We start from the raw sequence: 12,630 nt of genomic DNA, 5'->3' as shown, positions 1-12,630 counted from the left end.
CTGCCCCAACCCGATTATTCTAGAAGTCCTCCTAGTGTGAAATATGCAGACAATGTGGTTTTTCAGGAGTACGTTTATGATGCTGTACCGGAAACACTTATACCTTAGCAGGGGGAAAACCTCTTAATAAGAGTTATTCCAGGTGAGTGGGGAAGGGATAGAACTTTTACTCATTTTTATACTTTTAGGTGTTGTCTGAGTTGCTTTTCAAGAAGCAGATAATTGTCATGGAGTCTGTCGTTTTAACAAGCTGGAAAATGGGGGGGAATTATGGGCCACTAGACTTCCCTGTAATCCAGAGGATGACTTTCCCTTCCAGGGCCCACCAACCCTCTTGTTGCTATTATAGTTTCTTAGGTAATAGAACGGTCTCACTCTAACTTTCTGAGACAGTAAGGGATAGTGGCTCAGTACATAGCGTGTGAGGCAGCCAGCTGGGTTCAAATGGTGGCTCCACCACTGACTAGTTGTGTGACCATGGGCAAGGAACTAACCTGTCTGTTGACTCGTCTGTCACTTGGCAAGAACAATGGTACCTCCCTCACAGAGTTACTGTAAATATTAAGTGAGTTAGCCTCTTTTTCCGACTGGAACCATGGAGGGTATAGAAGAGAAGAAGAAGAAGGTTCCTGCTGTGCCAGAAACCCTTAAGAAAAAGCAAAGGAATTTCGCAGAGCTGAAGATCAAGCGCCTGAGAAAGAAGTTTGCCCAAAAGATTCTTCGAAAGGCAAGGAGGAAGCTTATCTATGAAAAAGCAAAGCACTATCACAAGGAATATAGGCAGGTGTACAGAACTGAAACTCGAATGGCGAGGATGGCAAGGAAAGCTGGCAACTTCTATGTACGTGCAGAACCCAAATTGACGTTTGTCATCAGGATCAGAGGTATCGATGGTGTGAGCCCAAAGGTCTGAAAGGTGTTGCAGCTTCTTCGCCTTCGTCAGATATTCAATGGAACCTTTGTGAAGCTCAACAAGCCTTCAATTAACATGCTGAGGATCATAGAGCCGTATATTGCATGGGGGAACCCAAATCTGAAGTCAGTAAATGAGCTAATCTACAAACATGGTTATGGCAAAATCAAAAAAGAAGCGAATTGCATTGACAGATAACACTCTGATTGCTTGATCTCCTGGTAAACATGGCGTCATCTGCATGGAGGATCTGATTCATGAGATCTATACTGCTGGAAAATGCTTCAAAGAAGCAAACAACTTCCTGTGGCCCTTCAAATTATCTTCTTCACAAGGCAGAATAAAGAAAAAGACCACCCATTTTGTAGAAGGCGGGGATGCTGGCCACAGGGAAGATCAGATCAAGAGGCTTATTAGAAGAATGAACTAAGATGTCTACCATGGTTATTTTTCTTTTTTGTTTTTTTGAAAGGAAAAAAGAAAAAAAAAGGAAGAAACAAAGAGAGAAAGGAAGAAAAAAAAAAGAATGAAGGAGAGGAAAAAAAAGGAAGAGAAAGAGGGAGAGAGAACGGGAGTATTGCTTTATGCCCAGGCTAGAATGCAGTCTAAAAATGGGTATTGAAAACCTCTTTTATGCCAGTAATTGTGCTTAACAATGGAGACAGGGAAGAATAAGGAAAGAAAATAACAAACAAGCAGCCAACCAATATTTCATTTAAACCTATGAAATGCTATGCAATTACTGAGGAGTGATTTACTTCCAATTATGTAGTCACTTTTGGAATAGGTGTGATGTGGTAATGTATGTTTTGTGTATTTGAAGTGGAGAGTTCTATAAATCTTTATTAAGTTTACTTGTTTCAGGTCTGAGTTCAAGTCCTGGATATCCTTGTTAATTTTCTGTCTTGTTGATCTGTCTAATATTGACAATGTGATGTTACAGTCTCCCATTATTATTGTGTGGGAGTCTAAGTCTCTTTATAAGTCATTAAGAACTTGTCTTATGTATCTGGGTGCTCCTGTATTGGGTGCGTATATATTTAGGATCGTTAACTCTTCTTGTTGCATTGATCCTTTTACCATTATGTAATGTCCTTCTTTGCCTCTTTTGAACTTTGTTGCTTTAAAGTCTATTTTATCAGAGGCGAGAATTGCAACTCCTGCTTTTTATTTATTTATTTAATTATTTTTGCTCTCCGTTTGGTTGGTAAATCTTCCTCCATCCCTTTGTTTTGAGTCTTTTTGTATCGTTGCATGTGAGATGGGTCTGGATGCAGCATACCAATGGGTTTTGGCTTTTTATCCAATTTGCCTGTCTGTATCTTTTGATTGGGAGATGTAGTTGATTTAAATTTAGGATTAATAATAATATATGTGAGTTTAATACTGCCATTTGATGCTAGCTGGCTGTGTTGCCCATTAATTGATATAAATTCTTCATTATGTTGATGCTCTTTACTTTTTGGTATATTTTTGGAAAGGCTGATACTGGTTGCTCCTTTATATGTGTAGTGCTTCTTTCAGAAGCTCTTGTAAAGCAGGCCTGGTGGTGGTAAAATCTCTAAGTACTTGCTTGTTCGCAAAAGATTTTATTTTTCCTTCGCTTGTGAAGCTTAGTTTGGCTGGATATGAAATTCTGGGTTGAAAGTTCTTTTCTTTAAGGATGTTGAATATTGGCCCCCACTCCTTTCTGGCTTGTAGGGTTTCTGCTGAGAGATCTGCTGTAAGTCTGATAGACTTCTCTTCATGGGTAAACTGACCTTTCTCTCTGGCTGCCCTTAGTATTTTCTCCTTCATTTCAACCCCAATGAATCTGACGATTATGTGCCTTGGGGTTGGTCTTCTTGAGGAATATCTTTGTGGTATTCTCTGTATTACCTGGAGTTGAATATTGTCCTGCCTTACTAGGTTGGGAAAATTTTCCTGAATAATATCCTGAAGAGTATTTTCCAACTTGGATTCATTCTCTTTGTCACATTCAGGTACACCTATCAAACGTAGATTAGGTCTTTTCACATAGTCCCATATTTCTTGGAGACTTTGCTCATTCCTTTTTATCCTTTTTTCTCTAATCTTGTCTTCTCGTTTTATTTCATTAAGTTGGTCTTCGACCTCTGATATTCTTTCTTCTGCTTGATCAATTCAACTGTTAAAACTTGTGCATACTTTGCAAAGTTCTCATGTTGTTTTTCAGCTCCATTAATTCACTTATATTCCTCTCTAAATTGTCTATTCTCATTACCATTTCGTCAAACCTTTTTTCAAAGTTCTTAGTTTCTTTGCATTGGGTTAGAACAAGTTCTTTTAATTCACAGAAGTTTCTTATCATCCACCTTCTGAAGCCTACTTCTGTTAATAGAACACACTCGTTCTCCATCAGGCCTTGTTCTGTTGCTGATGAGGAACTGTGATCCCCTGTAGAGGGAGAGGCGATCTGATTTTGGGTATTCTCTGCCTTTTTAGGCTGGTTTCTTCCCTTCATTATAAATTTATCCATCCTATAACGCAATCCTATAATGCAATCCTATAATGAGTGCAATCCTATAATGCAGTCAGAAGCAGAAGCAAGGGAAACATTGGTGGATAATCCTTGTGGCTACCACACCACATTAAAGTTCCAAAATGTTGGCAGCTGTGTTTCTTCTTATGCTTTCTCTTCAATGCAGTGCTTAGCCAGCTTGGGCCAAGATGAGTGAGCTAGGACCCCACCTCCAAGCCTGGCAAAGACTTCCTTTCCTCTAAAAGAGGCTGTGATGCAAGAGGTAGTTGAGAATTTTTGAGAATTTTGGCTGAAGCTAACAAAACTCTGGCAAGGTTTTGTATAAAATTTATGGGAACTGACCTCTCCTTGATCTTTATTTTTGAGCCTCAAGCCCCTTTTCTTTTTCTGTTAGTGTTCAACCCCCTCCACCTTCACCCCCATCTTCTAGGTCTCTCTAGAACCGGCCGTGGTTTGAATGTTCAGGTTGAACGATCTTCTGCTTGACACTGAGAACACAAAGTGCCTCCTTTCTATTGGCTGGAATGTATGGAGGCTGAGCACTTCTCAAAGGCCAGCACTGAGTTCAGTGCTCTCTCAGATCACTGGATTAATTCTTGTTACAAATCAGCTGGTGGAAGCTCCATTGTTCAGGGGATTTCACAGAGGAAAACTCTAAGGTTTAACAACTGACCCGAGGCGCTTGGCTGGTGGGCAGTGTCTCTGGGCACCTCCCTCGCTGACTCCCCCACGCCACCTGCCTCGTGACTGGGCGCCTGGCTGAAGGGGTGAGTGGGTGCCAAAGGTCAACCGGGAAGCGTGTGGCCAGCTCCCTGGGGAACTAAGTGTTCTGTGTGGGGGCTGAAGTGCAGAGATAATGGTGGAATTTACCTCTCAAGACAGCAGGGCTAAGTGTGACTTTTGTTTGATAAGCTTGGGTTTTATGTCTTTAGGAGCAAACAAACAAACCATAAAGTGGCAGTCTGTTGGAGTGAGTCCCAGCTGAGCTTGCAGGAAGGGAGAGGCTCTGGGCCCTGCCCCTGGGGAAGAGTGAGAGGGGCAGGCACAGTGATCGTGTAGGGAACTCATAGAGCGTCCCTTTCCTTATGTGAAAGGTAAGTCAGATTCTGGGGTAATGACCCAAAGCTCACTTAAAAGGCTCATTTATGAGGAAAACACTAGTAGTAAGAACAATGGCTATATTACACTGATGCCACGTGCCAGACAAGAGAACTTTCTATGTATCGCCCATTTTAGATATGAGGAAAATGAGGCTTAGGCAAATTTAAAATGTGCTCAAGCTTATACAGTTAGTGAGTGATGGAGCTAGGTTAGAAGCCCAGCAAGACGTCCAGGCCCCGTGCCCAGCCACTAAGCTTTACTGTGGAATGTTGACAGTGATGATGTAAGAGGGAGTGGTGATGATAAAGATGGCTATAGTGATGATGATGATGATGATGATGATGACGCCAAACTCCTTGCTAACTGGTTACTCCATTATTCGCCTCTTCCAGAAGTGCAAGCCTTCCCTGGCTGCCCAGCCATAGGGGATAAGTAGTTTTACTTGTAGGGGAGAGGTACCAGGTGAGCATGAGCCCTCTTTTATCTGTTCAGTTCCATTTCCAGGGCACACAGTGCAGTGCCAGCCTGGGAGGCCACCCATGCAGACATGCTGAAGGAAGACATTTTCCAGGGCTGAGTTGATGCAAACTCTGTGGAGCACAGCTCCCCCTGCCCTGAGGTGTTTTCCTGGCCCTAGGCTCTGGCCAGCCCTTTTCTCTCCAACCTAGCATGGTTCCCTCTGCTCCATCTCATCTGCCCAGCCTAGAATGCGCTGTCTTGACCTTTCCACCTGCTTAAAGCCTACTCATCCCTTAGGGCCCAGCTCAAGAACATGCGGTTGGTTGCTTCATTCTTTCATTCATTCATTCATCCATTCATATTTTTCAATCAAGTTTGTGAATTTTCTGCAATGTGTCAAGTATGTGTGGTGTAGAGGGCCGAGCATGGGTTGTGGCTAGACACAGGTTCAAATGTGTCTTTTCTCAGCCGTGTGACTGAGCAAGTCATGCCCTGAGCTTCAGTTTTCCCTTCTGTAAAATATGGATAATCAGTGAGACTGTGTGAGCTGAGAGAACCATAAACACTAACTTTCTCCCACAAGTGCCCTCTCTCATGCCCTCTCACACCCTCCCTGCATCTCCGGCTCCCCCAGCCACTGCTTGAGTGGGAGCAGACTAATTCAGCAAGTCAATCAATGATCACAAGGAAGGCACCGGGGCCCAGGACTGGTCTTCTCTTGACTGTAGCATTAAGACCATGACTAGATTCAAGGCAAAATCTCAACAAGAGCTGGTTGGCTCCCCAGACCACTGTGCAGTTCCGTGGAACACAGGCCTTCCTGGGTGTCCAGATCAGAGTTGGGGAAGGCATGCAGGCCTTCAGGTCTTAAGGGCCAACCTGCTAAAGACTTGTCAAGAGAATGGAGCACAGCTCCCTCCTGCTCCAATCTGAGCCAGCCTAGGCAGAGCCAGCATTTGGTGATGGTGACATGTCCCAGCCAGGCTGGGTGAGGACACCTGGGCTCCCTCCATGTTCCAGCAGGGACTCCATGTTCATCCTGATGGGGACTGGCCCTCTGAGGGAAGGGGAGCCCATCTTGGAGGCCCTGCTGTTGGCTAGTGGAACCTTTTCCTCCTTAGGGGCTGACTCAACCTCATGAGCATGGACAAGCTTCTCAGGAAGGGACCCCAGCCACCAAGACTGAAACCCTTTTTCCTCCTGTATTGGCGATCATTCTCATTTGCACTGGACACAGTGGTCGCTCATTGCCCACTCTTTCTAATATGCTTGCCCTCTCCTCTGTGTTAGCCATGCAGGACAAATGCAAAAGGCAGCTAAGAACCTATTTTAAAAGGCTGCAGGCAAAAGGACAGTGGACTGAGAAACCAATGCCTGCTCCCCCTGATGATGCACTTACATCATCTGAGAATTTCTTCCCAAAGGAGAGGAAGAGACAGGGCTACAAATGAAGGGAGGGAGAAAAAGGAAAGCTCATGACAGGGAGAGACTGAGAATGGGAGAAAGTAGGCCCTGCGGGTACAGCCCTATTTGGCTCACATGGGCAGTGATGACAGCAGAGGATTTGCCTTTTGCTCATGAGGAGAGGAAGGGAGGTGGCTTCAGGGCTGCTGTGGGGCTGCAGAGTCAGAGCCCAAGCCCCTAGTAGGGTCCCCCAGCCCAAGAGGCAGAATGTGCAGCCAGGGCAGCCTCTGGACATCATCAAATCACACACAAAAACCTGGGGCCTCCATAGGAGCTGCAGATTCTACAAAGTGTGTGGGTAGGAGGATTGGGGGTTGAAATTTTATTCTTTCTTCCTCCTTCCTTGAAAACTCTGATCACACACATACTCACTCATGCACTCACTCACCCATGCGCATACCTCTTCAATACCTGACCTATTCCATCTTTGTCAAAAAGAACCAAGATGTTATCTGTAAGGTATGTCTTCATTGAACTTAGACAAGACCAAACCTACCTCCTCTCTCTTTGCAAAAACAAATTGCATTTACTTTTCTTCCAAATCCAACAAAAATAAATTTAAAATGTTATAAATAGTTACTGAGCTTCTAGGCATTGTTACAGTGCTGAAAGTGAGAATATTAATTGTTACCTGGCCCAGGTACTTCACTTTAGCCTAAGCCCAAATTAAAGTGGATTTTTCTCTTCTAGTAATCTATTGATGTATAGTGAGCCATCTCAAACTCAGTAGCTTAAACCATAACACCAATCCTTTTTTATCAGCTCTCATAGTTCTGGGGGTGGACTGAGCTCAGATGGGCCAACTGGTGGGGGGGTCCCTTTTGTAGTTGTGGTCAGGCTAGGCTGGAGTCACCTGAAGGCTTCTGTACTGACAGGGATGGTGGTGGATGGTGGTTGATATCGTCTGTCAGTGAAATTTCAACTGGGGCTGTTGGCTGGAACACCTCCGTATGGCCTCTTCATGTGGCCTGAGCTTCCTAATAGCATGGCAGATGGGTTCCAAATGGGAGTGTCCCAATATGATCAGGAGGAAGCTGTACTGCCTTTCATAACCTGGCCTCAGAAGTCACAGGATGTCACTTCTGCCATAGTTGCAGTTCCATCCAGATTCAAGGGGTTGGACAATGAACCCCACCTCTCTTTGGGAGGAGTGAGAAGACCATTTGGATAGATCTTATTGCAGTCATCTTGGCTAATACATTTTTTCTATGTTTTTAAAGTATGGAAGTGGTATTCTTTTTAAAAATTATCACCCTCATTATCACACTGCATCATTGTTAATGGGTCATGGGTTCCTCAGGCCAGCCCTACCCTTTGCAAACCTGTTCTGACTTCCAGCTGCACTAACTTCTCCCCCTCCAGTCCAGGCCCCAGGGTGTTCAACCCAGAGCCCAGAGGCCTGTGCCCTCCTGCCTTGGGTCCCACAGGGCAGGGCTCCAGTATTGTCACTGTTGTCCTCATTCCACTGTCCCACTTATCAGTACAGTGAAAATTGCTTGCAGTCTGCAGACTTGGGTGTGAATCTCAGGTCTGCATTTAGTCCTTACCATCCTTCTTCATCAAATGGAGATGAAATTCTCTTCCCCTCAGGACCACCAGGTAGGTGGAATGAGAAGTGGCAAATCATTCAGTATATGGAGAGTTTCTAATGCTGATGGCCAAACTGGCCAATCTCCCTCCCACTTTGTAAAGCAGACCAAGCAGCCTTTACTATTATCATCACATGCATGGTATGCATGAGGAAAGCAGGCTTTGCGGGACTGCCAGAGTTGTCCTACGTGTTTTCCCCACCCAGTCAGCAGCCTAGCTGCTCTGCTCTGTCCCATGTGCTGGACATTGTGCTGGGAGCTCCATGCACAACCAGAGAGCTGCCTGTCTTCTGCATGTCGAGCACACACCATGCCAGTTTGTCTAGCCCATAGAAAAGGCTGGGCGTGGTGGCTCACGCCTGTAATCCCAGCACTTTGGGAGGCTGAGGCAGGTGGATTACCTGAGTTTAGGAGTTTGAGGCCAGCATGGCCAACATGGTAAAACTTCATCTCTACTAAAAATACAAAAATTAGCCGGGCATGGCAGCTCATGCCTGTAATCCCACACACCTTAAAAAAAAGGAGAGAGATCTATGTGTGTGCTCAACACAAGACAGAACCCAAAGACAACTTTGAGATTGCTTGCAGTAGGCAGGCAGGCAGAGGGAGGGTGGGGAGAGGGACGGGCTGCCCACCACATGCCCTTGGCATGGCCTTGACCTACAGCCACTTTTGTGGCTGAACCAGGAAGCAAGAAGCCTCCAGTGGTTGTCAGCCACACAGTGCCAAGGGCCAATCCCTTCTAGGCCAAACCAGAGACAGGGATGTGATTCTTCAGTTAATTTTAGTCAGCTATGAAGTCTCAGTCCTGCTTCAGGGGTAGAGAAAGAGATCAGTATCTGTGTGGCCTGCGACCGTCACACATTTCCTAAAATGTAGCATGTTCACTGCTTTGCTCTTCAGCTTAAGTGACAGAATGAAGATTCATTTTCCCTGGAATCGCTCTGTAACTGTCAGGGCTTTCAGGGAGTGAGAAACTCACTCGAGGATGATGCATATTTGTGAATTTATCTTCTCTTTAAGATACAGGCCCCAGTTCTGGCCCTGGGCAATTTTCCTGTATTGTCTTGAGTCTGGAGCTTTCAACTCGGGTGGGTCTCAGAAATCTTATTGATTTCTGCTTCTCTGCCCTTTAAAGGAGATAATTTTACTCCTAAACGGGTTGAATTCTCTTCCGAGGATGGGCCTAAATTCTTGCTAAATATACCTGACTTAACTCTGTCACTGTCTAAATGTTTGTGTGTCCCCATAAATTCCTATGTTGAAATCCTAACCCCCCAGGTGATGGTGTTGGAGGTAGGGCTTTGGGGAGGTAAAGAGGTCATAAGAGTGGAGTCCTCATGAATGGGATTAGTGTCCTTATCAAAAAGGCACAGAGCTCACTTTTGCCTCTTCTGCCATGTGAGGACACAGTGAGAAGACAGCTGACTACCAACCAGGAAGAGGACCCCCACCTTTGTCTCTGACTCCTCAGCTTCTAGAACTGTGAGAAACAAATATTCGTTGCTGAAGTCACTCAGCTTATGATATTTTTGTTATAGGAGCCCCGACTGACTAAGACAAAGTCCTTCAGTAGAGATCTTGGGAGAGTTGCACATCAACGTCTTCCCTATTTCCATTCCCTCCATTTTCTATTTTCTGCAAATTGCACAACCACTAATTCACTGGGTATCTAAGTTGCTTAATAGATAAGCCAGAGATGTGTGGCTCTCCATCAGATCCATAAAGAGTAGTGGGGGTGTAGACACGGTTCAGTGAATTCAAAGATGCTAGCATCTTTCACGATGCCTGGACACTCCATAAGAACAGCTGTGCTCTCACCTCCTGAGGTGCCCACCTCCTTTTGCACTGTCTCATTATATTCTGAACAGCCCTGTGAGATTGGCAGGGTGGTCACCATCCCCACTTTGCAGATGGGGAAGTGGAGGCTCAGAGGGGGTGTGCGACTGGGCCAAGTTTGCAGTGCCAGTGAGTGATGGAGAGCCACACTGCACCCAGCCTGTCAGTCTCCGTGAGCCCTAACCTCTGGGGCTCTTATCTTTGTGGCTCTGCACAGAGATCATGACCATCTATGGGCTCAATCTGAGTGCGCTTAGTACAGATCTCTGCCACTGATACCATAAGACAGTAGACCTCAACCCTAGCTGCTCATATAAACCATCTGGGGAGCTTTAAAAATTTCCAGTGCCCTGGACTGTTCATCAAACCATTTAACTCAGAGTCTCTGGGAGGGGGAATCAGGGATAGATGATTTTTAAAGCTCTCCAGGTGATTTCAGCGAGATTAAGAACCACACCTCTGGGCTGAATCAGCAAGAATCAGAGGCTTTCTGTAGGGGGCTGTCCTTACATTTTAGTAAGTTGATTTGATTTTTGCTTGATTGATTACCCTTATAGGTAAACTGGATACTGCCCTCTTGCCATTGGAAGGAAGTGTGTCTTGATGCATTCCTGGTTTTACATTGAAAGCCAGCCAAAGTGCTTACTGGACCACAATCAGAGATTGTTCAATCAATACTTGCTGTGCCAAAGCCCAAAGAATTATTTCTGGTAATATTCTCCAATCCGTGGCCAGATGGTGCTAAATGATATTGGCCCCACAGCTGTACTTGGTTCTCAAGGATGGTGGCCCCATGGTCAAATCTGCTTTAAAACTGCCCTGGTTCCACTCTCCAGTGGCATGAAACCAGGAGCCTGAGGGTCCTCCCAGAGCTGGGAGAGTGGGCAGTGATGGCAGATCCCTCTCTTGGAACCCATGTAATATGCTTGAGTGCCTTGTATAGCTGCCATACCTGTGCCTACAGGATAAGAGGCATGTGAATTCTTATTTATGTAAGGCAAAAAAAAAAAAAAGAAGCTGAGACATTGAAGGAGCCAAGATCCCTAGGGCAATAAGCCAGCTAGCACATCTACCCTACTGTGATTTGAAAACCCAGCCTCTCAGGTAGGCAAGGCCTAATGTATGCCAGTCTGATTTGATTGAGTTCTTTTTGGTTAAAAAGATTGTGATGACAAAAATTAGAGGAAAAAAATACATAAACTCTCTATCCTTCCAGGCTTTACCCAAAACTGTTGGACTCCTTATATACTAACACTTCCACTTCCTGCTTTTTTAACTCATTACTTTGCCACCCTGCTACACAGGCCTCAGTAAACACAAGTTGTTCGATCATCCATTAAGACTGCATTCATTTCTTCACTGTTATTTTTCAGTGAACATTTTCTGCATGTCATTTTTTTTTTGGACTGTTTGTTTAACATAAAGTTACAGAACTAGAATTACTGAGTAGGAACATTTAAATGACTCTATTACTAAATTGCTTTCCAAAAGAGTTATACTGTTATATGTTGCCATCAATAGTAGATACCTTGCAGATCCCATAAAACTTCACCAGGATTTTTTGTATTTTGTAAGTACAAAACACAGCTTACTGTTAAAAACCAGTAAGCTGTTGTTTTATTTTTTGGGGGTTTTTTGGTGGCTTAAAATACAAAATGATAATATGGTGGTGTTGTTATGTGGGCTTCTTTGATTTCTAGCAATTTCCATTCCTTTATTGACTCATGCATTCAATGATGGATGTGTTTATTGAATGCTTATTCTGTCCCAGACACCATTCTAGGCACTAGGACACAGTGAGCAAAACATAAAAATCCTAACCCCTGAAGAAGTTACCTAATATGTATATTTTTTCTGTACTCTAGCAACCACATGGCTTGATAAGAGTAGGGGCAGGGCACTCAGGCAATTTCCATGAACACATTTAATTCATACAGCTTAGTGCTACAGAGACTTCACAAAACCCTTTTTTCAGGTAATGAAGTGTGGGCTTGCCTTGCCTGACATCCCTCACTGGACCCAGAACTCTGGGTCCCCAGTCCCTGACCATTCGGCACTGTCCACCCTCCCTGCATAGAGGAAAGTCAGGCAGAGCTCGAGGAAGGCTGGGCTGGGCACTGACCAAAGTGCCAGGGTGTGAAGGGCACCATACAACCCTGTCAATCTCCAGAAGGCCACAACTATGCCTTCCCAGAAACAAACTCTCCTCCAGATAAAAGCTAAATACTGAAAGCTATCTGTTTCCAGGGCCACTAAGGGCTAGCCTGCTAGGGTACCCAATTCTGTCCTGCCTGGATGCAAGCTGGAGGATTCTTGATCTCCTGGCCTAAGTGGACCACCTATTCCAGTGTCTAGTTCTGAACCTGCCAATTCTATAGCAGTGCTTTCTCTTGAGAAATAGAGTCTCAAAAACATCAAGAATATTCTCCATAACTTCAGTTAAGCATTACAGCCCATAGGATGTGTCCTGCCAAATGCCCTCACATCTGTGCTTGGGGTGGGCGTGGGAGCAAGAGGCCCCCCTTGTGGTGTGGCCTGCCTGAGAGGCTACAATTTCAAATCACAGTAGGGCAGATGTGCTAGCTGGTTAATTCCCCTGGGGATCTTAGCTCCTTCAATATCTCTTGTGGTCTTTTTTTAAATTTTAGCCTTACACAAATAAGAATTCACACAGCTCTTATGCAAAATCTAGAAAATAAATACAAACAAAAAAAAGAGGCCAGGCGCAGTGGCTCACACCTATAATCCCAGCACTTTGGTAGGCC

General features: G+C 44.7%; 1 pseudogene; it reads left to right on the top strand.

Annotated features, from left to right (window-relative positions):
• The first annotated feature begins 595 nt into the window (after window positions 1-595).
• On the top strand, window positions 596-1,735 carry LOC105727623 (large ribosomal subunit protein uL30-like; annotated as a pseudogene).
• The last annotated feature ends 10,895 nt before the right edge of the window (window positions 1,736-12,630 follow it).

This window comes from Aotus nancymaae, unplaced genomic scaffold, assembly GCF_030222135.1.
Source record: "Aotus nancymaae isolate 86718 unplaced genomic scaffold, 86718_ANA_hifiasm-v0.15.2.pri h1tg000155l, whole genome shotgun sequence".
Classification (NCBI taxonomy): Eukaryota; Metazoa; Chordata; class Mammalia; order Primates; family Aotidae; genus Aotus; species Aotus nancymaae.
The sequence above is the reverse complement of the archived record's forward strand: the minus strand, read 5'-3'. Positions and strand labels throughout refer to the sequence as shown.